This window comes from Hippocampus comes, unplaced genomic scaffold, assembly GCF_001891065.2.
Source record: "Hippocampus comes isolate QL1 unplaced genomic scaffold, H_comes_QL1_v1.1 scaffold585, whole genome shotgun sequence".
NCBI classification, from domain to species: domain Eukaryota; kingdom Metazoa; phylum Chordata; class Actinopteri; order Syngnathiformes; family Syngnathidae; genus Hippocampus; species Hippocampus comes.
Genome location: NW_017805408.1, coordinates 43,670 through 58,331, shown reverse-complemented (window position 1 = coordinate 58,331; position 14,662 = coordinate 43,670). Strand labels below are relative to the sequence as shown.

General features: G+C 45.0%; 1 protein-coding gene across 1 annotated transcript in view; it reads left to right on the top strand.

The window, feature by feature from the left end:
• Nucleotides 1-14,662, top strand: part of LOC109518060 (exostosin-1b-like) — a 76,811-nt gene that overhangs the window by 18,816 nt on the left and 43,333 nt on the right. The window lies entirely within an intron of this gene.

Genomic DNA, 14,662 nt, shown 5'->3' with positions numbered 1-14,662 from the left:
GGGGGGGGGACAACGTGTGACCCTCGGTGACAGACAGTATCAAGATGGAGGCTGTCACGCCACAGTAGGTCTACGAGCCACAACATCAACAAGCGCATTGGGTGAACCCTCCAAGTCCACAGAGACTCGTTCCGCTCCTGAACAGAACGTAGAGACAAGCGGGCCCTGACTGAGCGTGTAAATATGTATGCACTGTATATACACGCGTGTGTGTTTGAATAAAGCCACAGCGTAGCGCAAGCTAATAGCGGCTTTAGCCACCGTGGTCAGCACTGACCAGTTGGTTTCCAGACCGCATTCTTTGCCAGAATTTCTCTCTCTCAGCTTTTTCTCTGACTTGTTTCAAGCCACTGTGACACCGTCACCCGGATTTAAGAACTGGAAACGAGTTGGCGTAATAAGCGGAACATCAATACAGTCCGCGGGCGAAGTGACAATGAAACAATGGGAGACGTTACCACAACAAAGAGAAGTTGGTGGAAAGTGTTGAATTAAAGAATCCAGCTGTACGATGTTAAAATGCCACTCGTTTTTGTTTTTTTTGTTTGTCTTTTAGCATTTCCCGAGGGGGTTAGTAAAGCTGGAACACACTGTACATTTGTGTACTTTCCCACAGAATCCAAGATTTGACCGGAAGGTTGAGTCGTCGGTCCTTTGACAGGATGTGACTAAGACAACAGCAACCCCTCATTTAATCGACCCCATTCGACATTTAAAAATAAGTCAAAAAGCCATTTTGTCATTCATAATTTGCCATTGAATGTGATGCCGACCCCCCCCCCCCGAACCTCATCGACAATTAGCGCCTCTTCTCAAAATGAAACCGGATGCTCGTAAAATATTTGTTTGAAGACCAACGAAAGCTATATTTACTTCGGTTTTATTGGCGCTAAAGCGCCAGTCGTTTTGCTGATTATAATAACAGAAAATAAACGTGCTTGACTCTTTTAGCCGCCCTAATCAGCAGAGTCGAGCTGCTTTTACGGCTTTTATCCCTCAATCGCACACGAGATCCGTGGGAGGTATGAGCAAACAGCGTGGGGGTCAAGCGGTGCCAGGGAAAAATTAGTTTGAGAGGAAAAAGCGAGGTGTGGACTTTGCCCTTATTGTTCACTCTTTCAAAGGATTTCCGCTGAGAAAGGAAATGAAGGGTGTGTGGCGGGATGGCGTGACAAGACAGCCGGAGTGTGGAATGGCATGGTAGAGGCGGGCGGGACCTGCCACATCAAGAGCCCCGACCCGCAAAACAAGTCAAAGCGCTCTCATATTAATTAGATATGCACGTCACTGCCATTGTTCAAAATCTGTCCCTTCACAAGCCTGGTACGGCGCTGGTTGCGAAATAACCCCGGAACGACAGACAAGTGTGATTCCTCCACATCCCCGTCGTCTCATTGAGTGAAGCTGGCAGAGGGGAAAGGAATTGGAAAAAAAAAATAGAAGAATGTAAGGTGGAACCTCTCTCCTCCCCCGCACATCCCTCCAATTAATTCCCCCCCCCCCCTTCGCACCCCCTCATAAACACAATCCCTTTTGCCTTAGTAACCTCCCGGCTTTTCCCACTGCCAACCCCTTTCGCCGGCCCATCACTCACTGCGCCGGAAAATCCGAATCTCTTCAGTCAAGGATCAAAGCTCAAAGCTCAGCCCAGCCACCGTGTGAGAAGTCACATTCTTTGGCTGATCTGCAGAGACCTGCCATGCAGCTTGACAGCAGAAAAAGGCTGCAAGCGTTTGTCCGGGGGAGAAAATACATCTTCCTTTTTTTTTTCTTTCTTTTTCTTTTTTTTTTTTTGCTGGCTTTCTGCACCCCAAGAACAACCCTAGCCTCCATTTTGAGATTCCTTTTATACCATTAAGTGCGCATGCACAGACCAAGGGATATGCGGATGATGGGCTGGATGTGTGGGACCAGTCCTGGGATTATCTCGAATAGGATCACTCGGAATGAACCGAATTTAACTTGACCTCTTGGGGCATGAGAGGAAATGGAATGTGGAAAAAGAAGTGAATCGACAGGAATTGGCAACGCTGAATGTTAATGTTCCATGAAGGTAGCAGGGGGAAGGACCCGCTTCAATTTATGAAGTCCAAAATGGATCGCGACCAGACGTTAGTAGATTACAGTCAATCAGAAGGAAGGGGAAAAACAAATTGCAATCCATTTTCAAACCGTGGTCAGGACTGCTGCGTGTGTTTTTGTTTAAAGGCTTTTCTGCTTCAAGGATATCGGGCAATACACCAATAAAAGTCACTTCGGCTTTTGCAAAGTTTTCTGTATTCGTTTTGGCCAACGACCTGCTAAAAATAGACACGGCGCTCTTTTCCCCTCGAATGGCTCAGTGTTTCCATCACACTGTTGCGGGACTTTCCAGAAAACTTTGAAATGTCAACAGGAGGTAAAATGAAACTCAGGTATGCTCCTGCAGTTGTCTAGGAGGAATAAATTGACGTTCTCAACATGAAAATGTTTTTTAAAAACATGTATGGACCATTTTTTTCCGCACTATGAGGCGCGCCTTCAATGAATGGCCTATTTTGAAAACTGCTTTCATATATCGGGCACACTGCACTTATAAGGCGCATAGAATAGAAACTACAATAGTGGCTGTGGTTGCGCTATGCCTCCACTAGATGGAGCTACACTAAAGGGAATACAATACATTACGGCTTCAGTTTTATGGAGCCTTCACAGCGGCTACGGCCAAGAAATCAGAATATGGATCCATGTGTACCATGAAGCACGACACAAAGTCCATAAAAATACAAGGTTTAGTCCAACCCATAAGAACTGGTCACAAACACGGACATGAAACCGAGAAATACAAATGGCATTGCGAAACAAAAAAAGAAAAAAAGGCAGACAAACCTCGCGGACTCACATCCACAAGCGGCTAAATATCCTTCGAAGTCTCGCTTGGCTCCTTTTTCCTTCGCTTAGTTGGCTTTTGAGAAAATCAAATGCTTTTAGGAGTGCCTTATAGTACGGAAAATACGGTAATTGATGTGAATGTGCTAGAATTCTACAGATTCGATCTTTTGTATCCGTTTCTATATTTCCATCTTCAATTTTTATGCAAATTAGAAATCCTTGGTTTTTTGCATTAGCTGTATGAATGCTTGGAGAGTGAACCCATACGGTGTATAAGGTAGGCGATCCGTGCCTCCTTTGAAATAGCAGAGCGCTAGCATGTCTGTCTTCTGGGAGGCGGGTCGGAGAACGTTCCCACAGAGCCTCATTAGGCACCGCGCTTGTGAGGAGAGCAAGGCAGCGAAGCCACGTGGCAGTGGAGGTGGGTTAGCAACGTTAGCCGAGGAAGAACCGCAAGGTGGGAGCTTTTGTAGGGGAATCAGAAAATGATGTGCAAGCCGCCGCAGTCTGGTGGACCGGAAAAGTTTGAACAGTCATGTGGGACAATGCGAGAGAAGACAAATGGCCCAAAATAGACCGCTGAGCCTTTGACACTTTGCTTGTTATACGCTTGACATTCAGCGGGCCCACCATGGAAGGCCTTAGTCATGATTGGTGCTCAATTGGTCTCAATTTCATTATTTTGCTCCTTAGAGACGGTACGCTGTTTTTCATGTTCCCCTTTGATACCATCTGGATTTTAGTCATCCACAAATTTCACTCTGACGCAATTTCTCCGTCTCCTGCTGCTGCTCCTTGTTCGTTTCTTTGTTGTCGTCGTCGTAGATGAGTGGTTTATTCTGCTCTGTAGGGATGTTTCCTGTTGGCTGCGCTCACCGCTGGATGCATCAGGGCATCACAATTTAAAAGTACAGAGGAGATCAAGCACTTATAGTGCCCTGAGCGTCGACGCTTGGCTGCCGGTTGATGGACGGGAACGGGCGGTGACGTCGTGTCATGACAGCAGAAGAGCGGCTCGTGTTCGGTGTTCTGTGACTCATGGTTCGGGCGTTGATTAGCGGCGAAATCACGCTGGTGTTCATGCCGCTTTGCTTCACAAGTGGTCGGTTTCAGCCTTGTCATTAGCGAAAGCTGAGCCTCGCTAAATTGGCATCATCAAACTTCCCGGCTTTTCAAGTTCACGCGGGTTGAACGGAAGGTTCGGTTCATCAACGGTGTGCGCGCTTTGCAGTCTGCTTCTCGTTCCAAACTTTACATTGCAGACATATTTCATTCATTCATTCATTCATTTTACCGAAGCCACACTTTCCTCTGGGTGGCACGGAGGCAAGTTGGTTAGTCGTCGTTTTATTTTTACATAAATACATGGAAGGTGTGACCTCGACCAGAGGTCCCCAACCTTTTTTGCCCCACGGACCGTTTTTTTTCAGGGACCGGCCTTTAAGGCCGGATAGATGCAACAATATAATATGATATGACCTGCATGAAAAGTGTGGTATTTTCGAAATCATAATAAACACGAATCATGATACGAGGAATGTCCGATCTGGCTGCAACATCTTTGGTCGTTATGGTAACGGTTAAACGTGCCTTCAAAATAAGATACGCCGCAAATAAAAAGTGCATGAAAAATACGACTCACCGTCGGCGCTTATTATGCAGAGTAGGCTTGGTGCGTGTGAATCTCCCGTTGAGATAAAACCATACTTGAAATAGGACTCCTGATACTGTCTATTAAATGTAGCCTTTTCTTTTCTTGAAAGTCGTAGGCTCCTCTTCTGTCTCCTGGCTGGGCCTTTTCCCCTTCCCGAATAAAACTTTTCAAAGACGTTTGTTTTGTTTTTTTTATGCGGTAACCTATCACGTGACCGAGAAGCGCGCATACGCCTGCGTCAAGAGTGACACACTGTAGACTGATATTACAGAGAATCTGGTACTTTTTCAAAATAAAACACCTTTCAGATTCCAAAATGAAGAAAATGGAAGGAATGTAAGTAAGTTATTTATTCTTTCTGTGCGGCCTAGCACCAAATGACCTGCGGACCGGTATCGGTCCATGGACCGGCGGTTGGGGACACCTGACCTATACGGTCACAGCGGAGCAATACATCCCAATCCGCAGAGGGTACAAAAACCGATGCAAAATGCAAAAACAGTTTGGGAGACAAAAGCAAAGAAGGCCTCCAATCAAAGTGTGACACCAGGCTCCACCAATTTATCCCCATACAGCGTTCCAAAATTCAACAGGTTTGTGTAAGAGGTGCCTGTTGAGTATTTGTCATCCATCCAGTTTGTTTCTTTTCTGGGTTAACCTTCAATTTGTACGAGAGGAATTAGATGGATTTATTTCATTGAACTGGTTACATTTTTCAGAATGCCTTCCAAGAGATTTTCAATTCACGATGAGGTCATACTCCATGAAGAAATGATGCCTTAAAAAAAAAAAAAAACTAATAGAAAAATCACAATTCTATTAGCATCTTGTGACAGCCGTAATCCCGACGGCTAATTTCATTATATGTCAGTTGCCTTCTGGCAAGAAAAAAAAAAAAAAATCTGCAAAATGGGATCCGAACGCACATTTCTAGTGAGAAATTAAGACGATTCCCACGCTGACGATGATTCAGAAATAAGCCTCCGATGCACACGCGGGACCCTCTGGATCCAACAGTGTCCCGGCGAGCTCGTTCAAACGCAGCGAATCCAACGTATGGATACGACGCGACGAAAAATCGGAAACCTGCACCGAATGGCCGAAGAAAGTGATTAATGAGCACATTCAGCTATTCCTCAACCCTTTGAGTGACAGCGGTCACGACACTGGACAGCTTATCAGGTTACATAACGAAAAAGATAACATTGGAAAGGAGCAAAATTGGTGACTTTTTTTTCCCCCCAACATTATAAATTAAATCAACCGTACTTTGAGCATTTACTATCCTTGTCCAGGCATCTTTTTTTTTTTTCTCCCTGCGTGCTTCTCCCCTCTCTGTCTGTAGTCTGACCTTGTCTGAAATCCTGTGGGCCATTGTCAGTCTAATCTCAGCCAGCTTTATTTGCGCGAGCATTTGTATAGCCCTCTGTCAAGGCTTAAGTTGACTTAATGCTGCTGAGAGCCATGCCACTTGGCTGCCTTTGATCCCCGGCGAGAGCGGCCGCGCGGTCGAGACACCCAAAGACCGCGCCGCCATCCCGACGGGTGTGGGGGTGGGGAGGGGGGGAGTCTTAGTTTCTGCATGTCCGTCTTTTTAGTCATCACGCTGTGCGGCAGCGCACGTGAAAAGCTCGGGCGCGGGCTCCCGTTGGATTTTGGTTTCCATTTTCCGACTTTCTGCGCGATGACGTAACCGCTCTCACATGTTGTTAATACCACGTCTCGGTTGTCTGTGTGGTTGGACAGTTTTCATGACATAAGCAGACAGTGACGGGGGGATCTATAATTTCACACCGCTTGCTTTTTTTCGTTTTTTTTTTTTTTTTTTTTTTTAAAGACTTCCTGTTTCCATCTGTCGACAGAACTTGGATCCGGGGCGTTGAGGGAATGCCCTGTTTTTATGTTCCTATTTTCCGGTGTGTGGCTTTTGGGTTGTTGTTTTTTTTTTTTTTTTGAAGATGATTTCCAATCAGCCACACCACCAGTGACACTTTTCCCAAAAGAGAACATAACAGACTTAGACTGGTTGTCTATTTCCTCCGCCTGCTGCCAGGACTTACTGAGTCACATGTCACAGCCAGGGTCTTCCATTCTCTATGTGGATCTCTAATGGAAGTAGCAGAACTGGAGTTAAGACCGTAACCCCTGCCGTCATCTCAAATTACCCTCAAGTCTTCGCGCGGCATGCGCACTTTCTCTATATTTATCTGCATTCACGTCTTGTTGCCTCTCAGACACCTAGAATGCTTTTTTTTGTGGGGTTTTTTTTTCACTTTCCGCTGCACACTGTATTAGTTTTTAATCTCTAAGTTCACGTGATTAAAAACGAATACAGCGAGGAATAATGTAAATTTTGTCACTGTCCAATGACTGCGGAAGTGGTTGGGTTTTTTTTGTTTGTTTGTTTGTTTTCCCTTTACCACAAACTGACTGTACAGCAAATTAGCTTTTGATTTGGGTTTTGAATGTTTTATTGACCTTTGTGTGCTTTTATGTGAAATAACTGCTTTATTAATGAATGGAGAATAGATAAGAGAAAATGTCCATTCCCTTAATGCACAGGTGTCAAAGTCAAGGCCCGGGGGCTAGATCTGGCCCACCACCTCATTTTATGTGGCCCACAAAAGCAAATCAACTTCCATGACCCTTGCTTAAATCTGTATCGAAATCTCTAATTGTCATATGCAATAAATAACGGTGACATTTTGCAATAACTTTGTGACCCAGTTTGAACAATAACTGAACAAATAATTGACTGATTAAAAAAATAGTGAGCCATCTTTTTGTGTGTGTGTGTGTGTGTGTGTGTGTGTGTGTGTGTGTGTGTGTGTGTGTGTGTGTGTGTACAAGTAATATGATGTACTGATTCAACATTTATTCGGTTTCACTGTTGTAACGGCCCTCCGATGGAAGACATAACTCCAAAGTGACAAAAATGAGTTTGACACCCCTGCCTTAATGTAAGTTTAAGGAAGAAAGACCATATCAGGTTGTGTGGTACATTTTTATCGGTGTATATAATCGATATCAGGAAATTAAATGACAACTTTTGTCCATTTTGCAACGGACTACGGCTTGGGCACATACTGGATCTGTGGACTTGGCATGCAAGCCACAAAGGTCTTTTCAAACAAATTGCTTTGGCCAAGCACCAGCGTTTATTTTTTTATTTTTTTTTCCACCATAGTCACGCTGCTTAGTGCGAACCCCCACCCCCGTCACCCCACTCCGATTAGTCATGCTGCGCTTTACTGCGCCACATTATTTATTTTACCACCCCCAAAAAATGCATTGGTGCTTTGGGCCTTTTTTTTTTCACGGCTTAGGTTAGCTGCGTGCTAATGACGTAATGATGCACCCCGCGCCCCCTGCGTCCCCGCTTTGTAATCGCATCGGCCGTGGATGAATATGAAGAAAGAACACATAGAGACCATCAACAAGCTTTTAGGTGTTCCCATTAAGCCATGCGGATGGGATCGCGAGTCTTGCCAAACGACGCTTCTAATCGCCTTTTAAATGAGTCAAGTGTATCTTCTTCCTTTGCACATATCAAGTCGCATACCTACAAGACGCAGGGCTTGTTTTTCACCAGGCTTTTATCCCTGCGTCCTGATAGAGAAGTCTGATGCTGTGTGTGTGTGTGTGTGCGTGTCGTTGTGTGTGTGTGTGTGTGTGTGTGTGTGTGTGTGTGTGTGTGTGTGTGTGTGTGTGTGTGTGTGTGTGTGTGTGTATTTATGTATCCGCTGGCACCCGCTGCCGTGTGTTTTGACTGTGTGGTCAGCTTTTTGCTTGTGTGTGTGGGTTTTTCTTTCTCCCCCCCCCCATGACCACAGGACATCCATCAATACATTTCCATGCATGTGTGTGTGTGTGTGTGGCCAGACTTGGACCTAAGATGAATTTGGTAAGCGTGCATGTGTAAATGCGTGTCCGCAAAGGAGGGGCAGGTTGTTGCCTCCCATTTTAGTCTGTGTAACCCCCCCATCCCCCTTCACATAAATCCAAGGCTTCTCCTTTTGCAGCGGCACGGGGTCAAAGGTCTGGTCAGGAAACATTCCGGCATTCTTGCGCAGTCTAAATTGGAGTCAAGGCAGCCTCGCCTCTGAGATCAAGAGGCAGCAGGATGACCAGAAAAGGGGGAATAGCCGTCCGAATCTTTTCAGTATGGCTCCGCCTAACTGATTCGCCAAGAGAATCTTATGGGTTTAACGTCTACCACACTGATCGTTTCCTTCCCAATATTTGATTGTAAGTGTTACCGCCGAGTAGGAATAACCCAAAAGCCTTGTTAGATTTTTTTTTAAGGAGTTTGGCCATGGTCCAGTGACAATCACCTCTTATCTCAGGCAATAGGGAAGATAATCGCGGAAGAAGTCAAAAAGAAAAAGAATGAGGGGAATTTGCAAGTTTTTCCTGTGCAGACCTTGTTGTGTCTCGCCTGTAGGTCACGACCGACCAGCTCGGTACTATCAGTTCTTGTTTCAAACTGTAGCTGCTGTTTAAATGTAGCACATTTTAACCCTTTTAGCGACAGCGGTTACTACAGTGGACAGCTTATCATGTTATGGGGCTACAGGGTGCATGAAAGGGTTAATATGAACCGCTTTAAAAAAAAAAAAAATTCTTTGTAAAGGCAGAATTTTTGACATTGATGAAATGGTAGTCACAGTCATTTCCTGAACCTTTTTCTCATGTAATTTGGGTTGGTACTCTACCAAAGAAGCTATTTCAGGGCGTGGACCTTTTGGGGGGAGGGGGAGTGGGGCATTTTAAAGATTTAGCTTGTTTTTGGTTTGATCTATTTTTCATGCACACGCTGACGTAATCCATGGATCGCTCTAGGAGGATTGGATCAACCCAGGGCGTGCAGTGCCTCGCACGATACCAGTATTACTCTGTTGAAATTGATAAAACCGACTTCTCCCTCTTTATTTTGGATGACCAGCATTGGGTTTGATCTGTAGTTCTCCTTTTGCTGATACGTGACCAATAAACCAAATGAATTGTATAGGATAGACCAGGGGTGTCCAATTCATTTTGTCACGGCCCACATTGTAGTTACCGTTTCTCTTGAAGGGCCGTTATGACTGTGAAACCTCATAAAGAAGTTAAGAAGAATCGTTTCTTCAACTTTTTAAGTTAGTTTAGTGAGGGGTTTGCTGACAAGAAAAGGCTCGCAATATCTTGGTTATTTATTACATTGGAGCAGGAGTTTGATTGGCTTTCGCGGGCCACATGAAATGATGTGGCGGGCAAGATTTGGGCCCCCCGGGGCTTGAGTTTGACACCTGTGATATAGAACTTTTCCAGATTTCCCTACAACCCCTTGTAGTGATAAATAGCATCCAAGTAAGCTTTTCATTTTCCTGCTGACTCACCATGATAAGTGCTTTCCGTATCAGATAGACTTGATGAGATCCGATTAGCAGACATTCAGTGTCTTAAATGCAAGCTACCTTTTAGTGCTCATTAAAAAGGACTCATAATGGTTCCAACTGAAATGCCTTGACAGTGCAAGCCACTAGTGCATTAAAACTCAGACATTTCAATTCAAATTTTGAAAAAAATGTCTAATATTTGGAGCCTTATTATTATTATTTATTGATTTATTTTTAATCAGAAACAAAACAGGTAAAGTTATCGCCCCGAAAGGGTACAATATACATTTGGATAACCACATTAAAAGGGGGAGATTTCAGTTTTCAGCCGCACTCATCCCTCCGCCCGAAGTCGAAACAACGCCGCGCCCTCACTGTTGTACCCGAGCGCAATTTTCGAACATGACCATTCATAATGACCTACAATTATGAAAGTGCGTAGTCACGGTCCAGCGCCAACAAAGCACGAGCAATACTGAGCTAGTATGAGCACTCCAAACAAGCCGGCGTTAGCTATGACCGCTACGTTGCTAGCACGACTTATTCGCAATAGTGTTGCCATACCAAAACATGTCTTATTTAGAACGTATAAGCAATTAAAAATGACAACAAAACCCCCAAAAGAGATGACACATGTTCTTGGCAAACAGAAATTAGGTCACTTGGCTCTGCCTCTGTTTGCTAATCTTGCCCAGTTGTTAGGAAATGAGGAGGAATGAGGAATGCTAGCTAACAGGTCATAGTGAGGCTCTGTGCGGTCAAGCTAACTCCCATTTTAACATTCCATATATTTTTGGGGCATAAAGATGAGATTTTTATTTGACAGCAACCATAATATCGATAATATATATATATATATATTTCAACATACTGATCTTTGTCCCGTAGTATAAAAGATAATATTTCACTCTTGTTCAGAGTGCTGTGCAATTAAAGAAATTGCTCTGTAATTGTCGAAGCTCGTGATGATTAGACACAATTAATTTCACAGCTTTCCCCAACCGCAGAGCCTGATCTCATTTGATGAGGCGGTGTAAAATGGATGAAAAGCGGCTAGCTCGTTGCCAGACATCTGAAATCTGTAACAAAGAGAGCGGAAAGAAAAACCGGCTGATGTGGTATTTGGTTCCTGTTCATGTCATTTTACTTACATTGGCAGGGATATGGTTTTTATTTTCTTTTTTTTTTGAGGGGGGGGGGTTGTTGTGCTTCCCGAAGGATGAATCTGATCTGTTCCATGAGGTTGGTATGTTGCTTGGTAACATATGATGGCTCGGTGGAGTGTTTCATGTCAGGAGTTCATGTACGGGTGCATCAGACTACAGACTTCACTTGCCAGGCTGTCGAATGTCTAATTTCATGTCAGTAGAGGATTCAAGGACAAATTATGTTGGGGAGTAACGCAAAAAGTCAAGCCATCATGGATTTTTTTATTTAAAAAAAAAATTGTTTTCAACATTTGTGGACAGTGCCAAACAAATGAACCATGTTTGAAACTCACGTCCTGCCTCTCGCGCACACAGAAAGTGGCACCTTGGGAAATGAAGATGAATGACGAGCGCTTTGCTAAGCGGCCCCGCAAGAAGCTTAGGAGATAATGTGGGCGCACACACGCACCGACAACAGCCTCCTACTTGGTTTACACACATTATGCAATGCGCAAGAGCATTTTTTAAAATTTATTTTTTTTTATAAACCTTCCTGTGCCTTGTCTTGCTTGCCAAGTAAAGTAGATGCACTGAGCTTTGTTCCATCGCTCACGCTTGCATTAAACCATTTGCTTCTACAACAGCTTGAAGCTTTAAGTGTTGCGGCGCCCCGTCGAGAAAATACGGCAACGATATGAAGCTTATTAGACAGGCAGCTGCAGAGAGCCATAAACAGGAAAGCACTAATGTACTCCCTTGTATCAATGTCGACTTTGCCTTTTCTAAAGAAAATAAATAAATAATTAAAAAAAAAAAAGGCTTGCGTGAGCACACGAGAAAACATCCACGTTCGTTTCGGGTGTAATTGCCCCGGTTGATTCTTAACTGGAAACCAAACAGGAGGATAGATTAGTGCCATTAATGAGTCAAAACAAAAGGACAATGAACTCAAGATCCCAATCAGAAAGGCAATGTTGTGGTTCGACTTCAAGCAGATTGGACAGATGCCTGGTGGATGCCATCATAATAATTATTTCCACTTGCTTTCACTAATTCATTCTTCTAAGTGTCTCTTTGGCACACGATCAGATTCCTTCTTCCTGGGATCAACGGAGTTCTGTTCCAAATCGTAAAGCCTCTTTCCTGCTGGACAGTGTTGACTCGGCTTGACATATCTTTGCTCATCATTCTTTTTTTTTTCCTATCCTCTGTGAGGAGGAATCGCACCGATTCCTGCTGTGTTTTGTCGGTCTTGTTTTTACCGATCTTGTTTTGCCGGAAGTCGTCGTTACACGGATTCCGAGAAACGGGAACATTTCAGCACAGAAAGAATAAGCGAGTATCACGTTCAGGCAAAAAGTCAGTCACACTCGTAAGAAGGCCTGGAACACCCGCACACGTGCAGTCATACAAACGCGTACACGCACACACTCTCGAAAGGGAAACGTTAATCACGTCAGGGGCTTGTTTTACTGAAGGAGCTCCGCTGAGAGAAATGCTTCATTAATATCAGCCCCCCCCTCACATCCCCTCAGGCCTTTAGTTAGCAAGCTTATACACAAACACTCACAAACGCACATTTACAAAGGCATTATAAATTGAAGAGACAACCACACTTGGATGTATTATGTTATGTACGGCCAATCCTGCAGTACGCAACGCCTTCTGCTTGCGTCATATGCACCCATCTTGACTTGGGAAACATTGTCTTAGTGTACGACCTAAAAAAACAATAAAAAAATCGGACCGGCAAACCCTTTCATCCACAAAGTGTTTGTGCGGGTTTATTTGGGGAAGTTTTGATTTCCCGTCTGCTGACTGAAGAATTATTCTTATCTCCCGCGACGTCCACTTATTGTCCGCCCGCTGCCATTTTGTTTTGATAACATCGAAGCCCCTTGGTACCCTCCGAACTGAGCCAGCCGCACAGTGATCATAACACAAAAACACACACATACACACGCGCGGAAGCTCCTGTTCGCAGGGAATTGGAAAGGAAGTGTCTGACGGATAACCCACGGGGATGTGCCCAACTTCACTTCCTGTTTGTATGAGCTATTGTTCTCCAAAATGGTAAAGAGGCGCGGTAAAGGACGTGCACGTTAAAGGCATCCGTGAAGAGCTCACTGCCAAAAGGCCATTCGCGATCAGCAGACGCAACCGAACCCGACTGGAAAGCTCATTTTGATTGGCTGTCACATCTGAAGACGACGTGACTCTGCGCAACGGCGATTCAAGATTCGGAATAGCCGTCGGCCACCCGTCGGCCACTCGTGAAAAGTCGTTGCCAAGGCCTCGCGCGCTGCCCGAGAGTTCCTTCGGGTTTGGTTGCGTCCGTGTCAGACGCGATGAAAAATGCTAAGCCCTCGGGCCCGATTTGAAAGCCCGAGGGCTTAGCGAAGCTGCCAGTCATTGTCGGTTCTGTTTTCTATTGTTATGGGCTGATGGTTTGAAATGGAAGTTTGTATTGGTTTGGTTTTGAAGTCGAACTCAATAACCGCACATATGCAGATTTTTAATCAAATGGACACAATACCAGTGAACAGTTCACAGGCTCGAACGGAAAATTGAAGAACGTGTAGTTCCCACTGTTCTGCGATGTTGTTGTTTGTCTGCACATAGATTCTTATTGTTTTTGGGGGGGATTGGATGAAGGGTTCAAATTCTTCCACACTAACTCATCCATGCGCAGGGGCCAGACGAGCTCAGAAAGATCCTCACTTCTTAATTGTGGAAATATTTTCCCATGTTGTTGAACAGGAGCGTGATGACCTGACCACAAGGGTCCGAGAATTCCACAACGGGGTGAGCCTGCGGTGACATCATTCATGTTGCGCAACAATAATCGCTTTAGTGGAAGACAAGGAGTTCCAACAAGGCGAATGTGTACATGAGTACAAAATTCTAGCTGAGCCCTTTTTTAAGGCGGGGGGCGTGGGGGTGACCAAAAGTTTTCAAATCCTTTTGATAGTTTGGGAAAACGCCAAACCCGTGGACAACGCCAGAAACGGCTGGAAATGAGGCGGGATAGCGACCATCTGGCTCTGAGATGCTTCCTCGCATGTGCGCCGAGAGATTCTGTGTTGGTCAAACAGGATTTTGAACTTTGAATCATCCGTGGGCGTTCTTCGGCGCTGCATCGGCGGCTTCTTTCCTTGAGCACTGGATGCTATGCCGAGGAAGATCCCGCTTCTGTCTTGCCTCGTTCGTTCTCTCCCCTTCAGCCCACACAGACGTTCCTCTGCGGTTTGACACCTGTGTGTGTGTGTGTGTGTGTGTGTGTGTGTGTGTGTGTGTGTGTGTGTGTGTGTGGGTGTTGGTGTTTGTGTGTGTGTGTGTGTGTGTGTGTGTGTGTGCGGCTTCCACGTGTTACGTGATCTAAAGAAAATGGTGGGTGGAAGGAAGTGGCAGCACATTGGTTCTTTAACAGACACACGAAGGCACACACACACACACACACACACACACACACACACACACACACACACACACACGCACGCACACGCACGCGCACAGAAAGAACACACACCAGTTTCACACCGTGAAGATAAAATGTCAGGGTTGGTTTGAGGAGACAACTGCAGGTGCCGCTTCTGGCGCAGGGGCCCGCT